The sequence below is a fragment of the Chaetura pelagica genome, unplaced genomic scaffold (assembly GCF_000747805.2).
Source record: "Chaetura pelagica isolate M959 unplaced genomic scaffold, ChaPel_1.0 scaffold344, whole genome shotgun sequence".
NCBI classification, from domain to species: domain Eukaryota; kingdom Metazoa; phylum Chordata; class Aves; order Apodiformes; family Apodidae; genus Chaetura; species Chaetura pelagica.
In genome coordinates, this window is record NW_009953098.1 from 8,983,437 (window position 1) to 8,991,426 (window position 7,990).

Genomic DNA, 7,990 nt, shown 5'->3' on the forward strand with positions numbered 1-7,990 from the left:
ACTGTGCACCAAAATGGACAGCCAGGCGCTGCTGCTTGCAGGCAGGTTAGTTTTATGCCACACACCCTACGTACACTGAGAAAACTGTGATGGCAAGCTGAGTGCCTGGGAAAAACAGCTCTTTGCCTGGGAAAAACAGCTCTTTGCTTACAGAAAGGCTAAATTTAGCAGAACAGCCTACAACAGGCAAGCACAGCACAGATAAAACAGAAGAAAACAATAAACAACATAAGAAGGTACACAGAGAGAGAAAGGAATGCATTGCTCCTGCCTGGATGCAAACATCCAGCCTGCACAGGCTCTGGAGCAGAAGAGCAGGAGCCTCCTGCTGTAAGACTTGCCAGAAGGCTCAGAAAAGCCTGGGTGAGACTCCAAGACAGGCTGGAGAAATCTGGTTACCCAAGCTACATGGCAATCCCAACAGCAGATTTTTTTATTCTGAAGTAACACAAACTGGAACAAACTAATAGTTTATAATCAACAGAAACTAGATATGATAATGAAAATAAGGTTTGATACAGGAAATAAACTGATAAATCACCAAAAAATTGTTTTGTGCTAGGTGACACAGTGGCCTGCAAATAACTTGTGGCTAATCTGATGCTTTTTTAAATAACTTGATGTATTTGAAAATTAGAGGGTAGTGAGACACTGGAACAGGTTGACTGGAGAATCTGGGGCTGCCTTATCCCTGGCAGTGTTCAAGGGCAGGTTGGATGGGGCTCTGAGCTACCTGGCCTAGTGGGAGGTGTCCCTACCCATGCAGGGGGGCTGGAACCAGATGATCTTTAAGGTCCCTTCCAAGCTAGACCAGTCTGTGATTTTGTGATATATAAATAATACAATCATGTTTCAAATTAAATTAGGTTTCAACACTGACTACAGGATAAAACTGGAGTGTATCTAAGTGTCCCTCCTGAGAATCAGTAAACCAGTCCTGATCTTGCTGCATTCCACAGGGTCCCTGCAAACCAGAGGGCCTGGGCAGCACTTGCAGCATCACCTGTGGACAGGGACATCTGGAAAGATTGATACTAATGCAACATGCACCAAGGCCCAAGCGTGAAATCCTGAGTTGGTCCCAAATTCAGCCTTCCCAGCATCTGGGAGCACTCCCTGTTCCAGGGATAGCTCATCAAAAGAGCTCTCTGCAGGGTGGGGAATCACCTGCACACAAGCACAGCTGCTAAGGGACACTTTTACCTACAGAGCCTCAAGCACAACCAAGAGCAGGTGAACAAATGCTCATGAAAAAGGAGAGAGGATAAGGAAGGGTCCTCCAGACCCACCAGAGTTCTAGCTGTCCAACTGTGAATTTAATCTGTTTCCTTCTCCCCAGTCTACTTAGTACTTTGCTGTTTTCTTCAAAGGCAAGGGTTACATTCCTCGATGCTGACTCATAAAAGGAAGGCTCCGTTTCAGCAGCAGCCCACAGCCACATCCTTGCAGCACCTATTACTTTCCCTGGTAAATGGATTCATTCATTAGTACAAGGCTCTATTTTGAAAAGCTTGCAAGCCACCTCCGAGGGGTGAAACAGTAGGAGGAGAAATGTCACAGAGCATGACATGGACACAGTAACTTGAGCACCCACAGTTATGGACGATGGACACCACAGCTGACTGAGGAGAAGGGACAGTGGGACACAATCCCCAGCTAGGAGAGGACATTTAGGGATAAAGGACTAAGCAAGCTATAAATATAAATAAATAAATAAATCTGACCAAGAACAATCCACTCAATGGAAGTAACTCTGCTACAACTACCTACATCTGGCATTGTGTAAATCTGTAGTAATATGCAATTATAAGGATCTATTGTTGCAGCCATGGTTCACAATGTGTACTCTGGTTTTACACTTGTTTGCTTTTTCTTTATTTATTATTTTTGGTGAAGAACATGAGGCAGGGGAAGAGGGAGGAAGTCCCACGAGAACCTGCAGTGGCAGAATGTAATTCCAGATAGGATACAGCCAGGACACCAGAATTTGTGCATTACAAACAAGTTAAAGAGAAAGGAGAAGTATTACAGTCAGTTGTTCAAGACTCAAAGCTCATTTCCACGCTTGAGTCACCTTTCTGTCCTCCCCTCCTGTTGTGAAATATTTAGAATATATTGCAAACATTGAAAGAAAAAAGCCCATGTAAACAGTTCAAAACCTGTTCTTTTACATTAAACAGAACAAAGCCAAAAGGGCAAAGGGCTGTTAACAAAAAAATAAAATAATTTGTTTTAGATCTGTGACCATCCTAGGAAGTGATTTCCAGGAAAAAGGAAGAGAAGGTGCACTTTAGACAGACCTGGGCCTCACCTGCATGATCCTGCCTGCTTTGTTTAGCCAAAAGGGGTGGAATCGTGGCAAGTTCAGGCGGATCATGGGTTTTGATGCAGAGATCTGTGCATTTATATGCATCAGACTGAAAGGCTGTGGTTTGTCAACCAGTAATCTGCATTTCCATCTGTATCCCATGACCCAATCTTCAGAATCTTCCTACTTTTATAACCACCCTCTGCATTTTAAGCTTCTACTTAAAAACTGGGCTTCAGCACAAGTTCAGTTTTGTCCTTGCAGTAGAGCAACATTCAGGCACAGGTATCTTGTAGGAAAGATAAGAGAGACTCCTTGAGAGCCAGACATTGAAGAAGCTCAAGAGGGAGACTGAGAAACAGTTTTGTTTTCTTCCCAAATGCTCTCATCTTTATATGGGCTAGATTTCAGAAATACAGCATCACTGAATGAATCTAGAGCAAGACCATATATATTAAAAGGCTTTTACACATTATCATGTATTTCACTATGGGGTTTTAACATGACAGTTTAACAATAAGAACATTTTACAGCAGGAACTGTTATGCCCTCAAGCATGGGCAAAATTCTAAGGTTCTAGCACTGCTGCCTGTATCCAAAGAATAAACCTGTGCATCTCCTGGCTGCTCCCTCCACCTGCCTGATGTCAGCAGGTTGGGACATGAGTGTGTGTAATCTCATTTCTAACATCAGCAAAGAATGTAGGGCTTTGGGTTTGTCCAAGTATAAAATTGGATGGGGGATTAAATTGAACATGTTGAAGAATGTTGCAAGGAAAATGAAGAATCCTACTCTATACACATGACCTCTTTTTTCTTGCAGATGAGCATTTATGTGAAGAGCTCTCAAATTCTCCTTAAGAAATTTATTGTAGAGATGTGTTTACTAGGATAAAACCAAAATCTTACCTCTTCATCAGCTTTAATTCATGACCTAGTAGGCATCATATAAATTCATAGCTATTACTTCAATTATCCAGTCCAGTGGAAGTAAAAAATCCTGCCAGTAGTGCAGCTCTGCTATCAAGACAGATTCTGAACTTGTAACCAAAGCCTGACCTTTAGGGTTGTTACACTGTTCTGCACAGATGCTTTTTTAAAATGTTACTTTAAAAAAAAAAGGAGCATCTTAAAAGAAGACAATGTAGCCCTAGCAAAGTGAAGGTATCGAGGGAGTGGTTGGAAGCAATAGGCAGTGACTATGTGCTAGTAAAATGGACTCCACCAAGCCTGAAAACATGGTATTTCAGGCAGCAGCTGCAGGGGCTCCAGTGCTAACCAGCAGTGCCTGGTCATGGCAGGCTGCTGCAACACAGGATTTCTGTGTGATTCTGTAATGCCAGAGAAGAAAATAAGTTTTAGAACAATATTAATACTATAATTATCTACTATATCATTTTCCAACAGAGGCCTGGAAGTCAATAGTTGTTCCACTGATTTTGCACAGGGTAAAATGAACCTGTATTTGATGCTATTTTATTCCAATTTTAGCATTATGACTATGAAGTTGCTGAAAAACAAAAGGTGTTAGAAAACAAGTGTTTGCTCTTACTCTGAGGTTGAGATGCATCTTGTACTCCTGGGAGACTGACTATGGTTTCAGTGAAACTTCCCTTACACAAGTTAGATGGCAACTGTTGTATCCACCCCATGCACAACCAGAATCCCGAGGCTGCAGACCCAAGGTCCTTCTGATCCACTTCACCAAGCAATTTGCTGCTGAAACTATAGCTGAATATATATGCAGAAGAAGTTCTAGTGAAATTTTATTTTAATTATTTTTAAATTCAGTCATAGCTAAAATAGATCACTCAACTTGAAACAAGGTTCACACATTCTTAACCTAAAATAACTAAAGGCCTAAATTAATCAAACATTTTGGTTACTATTTCTGTGCAACAAGCCTGTATTTTCAAAACCACAAATGCTACAAACTGTAGGTTTCCACACCTGTTAGGGCATATTAGACCAATGAAGTCAGTCCAAGACAAAGAAATTACAGGGTTGTGTCTATATTGAAAGCAAGAATCTTTATCTTGGAAAGACTTGAATGCAAACTTAAGTCTTCTACACAGCAGCCAAGCTAGTGAAGACAAAGACTCATTCTGCCTAAACCCAGTGGTCACTAAGCTCATCTGTACAGCCCATGGGCTCTTCCCTGGCTTATTCATTTAGAATTAGCCTCAATATTATTCACCTCCTATTTCAACTCCCCAGCAGAGTTCTGGGCAACCATCCCTTGCTCACCTGCTTTGACAGGTTTCTACTACATGACCTCTCACAGTCCTTTCCAGCCTCAGCTACCCCATGATTCTGTAACAGACAATAATCATCCTTCCATGATGATGATTCCACAGTTTCCCAACTTTCACTGACACCACTTGCCAGCAGCCCCACAGTTTCAGGGAGGCTGAGCGTCTTGCCCAAGGCCACACAACTTAGCAGAGCTGGAAACACACAAGAAATCCTGATCCCCAGCCTTTTGCCAAACCAGCAAAAAGCAACAGTGCTTCACCTTTCCTAGTTGGCTCCTAGTGCTCTTACTTTGGGAAGGTGAAGTGCAGGGGACATGCAAAGCTGCTTTCAGAAGCTCCAGCCTGTACGTGCACATCTCAACCTGCTGCAGGGCACCCCAACATCATCATCTTCCCAAGATGGCACGTCTGACCTTGTAACTGAACACTGGGGAGAAAGGAATGGGGAGAAATTCTGGACAGCTGGCACTAGAATCTGTTAAGCCAGCAAAAGAAAGACTTAAAGAGATCATAGAACATGATTTAAAACACTTATTGGATGTTACTTTATTACATAGCTTAAAATTGTCATTATATTGATGGTGGCACAGTCTTAAAAGAAAAGAAAGTGTGAGATAACATGTTTCTAGATGTAAAGAGATATAACACTACTGAATTAACATTCCACAACAGCATTCATTTCTCCATTCTTCATATTGAAATGGAATAAAAAAAATTCTCAAGTTGTAAAACATTTTGTTGGAAGTTCTAAGCAAAAAAACCCCCAAACAACAGAGTTTTTAATAAATAAAAATGCTTGCTTCCATTGTGTTTTGTCAGCTTCACATTCTTTTTTCTATAAAACTTAAAGTGTCTACACTTTTAAAAGTTTATTGGCAAGATTCAAAGAGCAGTTTTAAAGCCTCAAGGATATGTACTTTGTTTTTAAATAGAGCATAGGTTTTATAAATAGGTAGTTACAGAAAACAATAAAATAGACAGTAACACAATTTCATTTGTAACTGTGTTTCCAAGTGATATTTTAAATTCCTGAATCCAAACCATCTCCAATAGGAGTAACATATTTACATATGAAAACATTTTACATTTGGGAAAACATTTAGCTCCCACATGATTTTGCTTGCATTGTACATTCAAACTGAAAAATATTTTGGTTCTTCAACATTAAGCACCTTATAGAATATTTTAATCACAAGATAAACATTCTGTAAGTCTGGGGGGTGGTGTTGGACAGACAACCAGTTTTCAAAGATCTGGACGCCAAGTTTCTTAATGAGCTGTACATTACTCAAACACACTGTGCACTAAACTCAAGTTCAAAAGGCCAGTCCAGACAGATTTTTCCAAAGAGGAAAATTGAGCTGAAAGGGCCTTCTCAGTCAGCAAGTCCTGACCACTGCTTTTCCTGGCATCACTTCGTACCAGCCTCTTTCAGAAACACAAAACCAATTCCACCCACACCAGCTCCAACCAAAGTTGTCTCCGAACTCAACTGCTGTTACAGGTAAAAAGCTTAATCTCTATTCAAGCTTAGATTTATCACAACTACCTTATACCCCCCTCATTCTCAGGCTAACACTGGTCTTTAGCTTAGTTATTTTCTCCTTCTACGAGTTTGATCCTCTGACTGTACTCACAAGCTGCTATCCTCCTCATCCTCTCTCAGCCAGTATTTTACTGCTCCTTATTCCCCAGCAATCATCTCTGCACCTCAGGAAATGTCCTGGGTTTGAAAAGTAGCTTGGTTTTGCTGTAACTGATCAAATGCTGGGCTTCACAGAAAATAGAAAGGCCTAGAAAAACACCTGTATTGTGAAAAAGTTGGGGATAAAGCCAGCATCAACATTCAACCTTCCATCCAGGCAATAAAAGGTCAAAGCCAAAGGACTCTAAAAATATATTCCGAAACAATTTAACAAATTCTTCATGCTGCTTTACCTACCTACCAGGAATTTAACCCTAAAATACTGCTCTATTTCCTGCAGTAGGAGCATGACATCTGTCACTTACATGTCATATATATCTTAACCATCACCTGCAGTAGCAAAAATCGCCATCTGAAAAGATGCTAGGAGCTGCCATGTGTCTTCACTCCATGATTGAGACCCACCATCAGCACAATCCAGACAAAAAACTAAATTACTTCCCTTTCATCTACAGAATCTTGTCAAGAATACCACTGAGAATGAGTGTGGATAAACAAGAAAACAGAAATCTTTGGAAGCAGTTTGCCTGGTCATGAAGCACTGAAATTCCATCATAATATTATCAGGTTTTAGGTAACTATCTGCTAAGCAAGAAACAGCTTTGTTGCTGAAAAAAGAACAACATCTTATGGAATGGCTTTACAGCAATCTATCTCAGCATTTCTCAACACTACAATATATACACGTAGATAATAAAAAAAAAATAAATCTATATTTGTGTAGAGATATCAAGAACCTAAATCCCACAACAGAAGTATTTCGTTTCTTAAACTAGCAGTAGCAACAAATTTTGTCCTCCTCACTGCAATATAACAAGTATACTGATTAACTAACAACATATTCCATAGTACAATTTTTCTGTTTCCACACATGGGTATTTTTCTGGTAGTTCTCAGATAAAATGCAAAAGCTATTAACTTTTTACGTTTTACATACACGACTTATGCACCCACATCAGACTTCAAGTTAAAAATCAGAACCCTACAGAGATCTCTTTATCATACTCCAATCTGAGTATTTCAACAAATACAAATTGAAAATTACTTTTACACCCTGGACTGTATTTTTTAATGTAATCCAACATTATTGAACCTAGTAATTGCTTCAGACAGCTGTCTCAGCAGAGGATTGAAAGAACAAGGTTTATTAAGTAACAAACAGCTAGCTACTGGGTAATTTATTTCTCATTGAGAGTATTTTTAATATTAATGATTTAATGATCAAAACCTGCATTTTGATATTTCAAGTTCAGTAGCAAATGTAGACTGTCTTAACTCACAAAGCCTGGATCCAAAGATCCCAAGCAGGTTTAGATCAATTTATGAAGTGGGTTCTGGAGCATTGCTGGTATCCAGACACTTATCTTTACAAGCAACTGACAGTGCAGTGTCTTGACACACAGTAAGTTATCTGATGAAGTGAGATAGCTACAAAGACCAATCTGTAAAGATTGTAAAGGCAGTCTGCTTGACACCAGTCCAAACTATTCAGGTTCATTTAAGGAGTGCTAGTAGACACTGGTAGTGAGCACTAACTACATTGCTGCCTTCTTAAAAGCTGAACATTTTGGCTAATAGCACATTGTTCATACTTAATTCAGATGTTGCAGGAGTTTTTGGCTCAGGAGAGATTGGGAACAAGCAAACTTCCCAACCAATTCAACCTTTATTCTTAGAAGTAGGAGTGTTCTGGGGCATGGATTGAGGAAAAGGTGTCTATAAT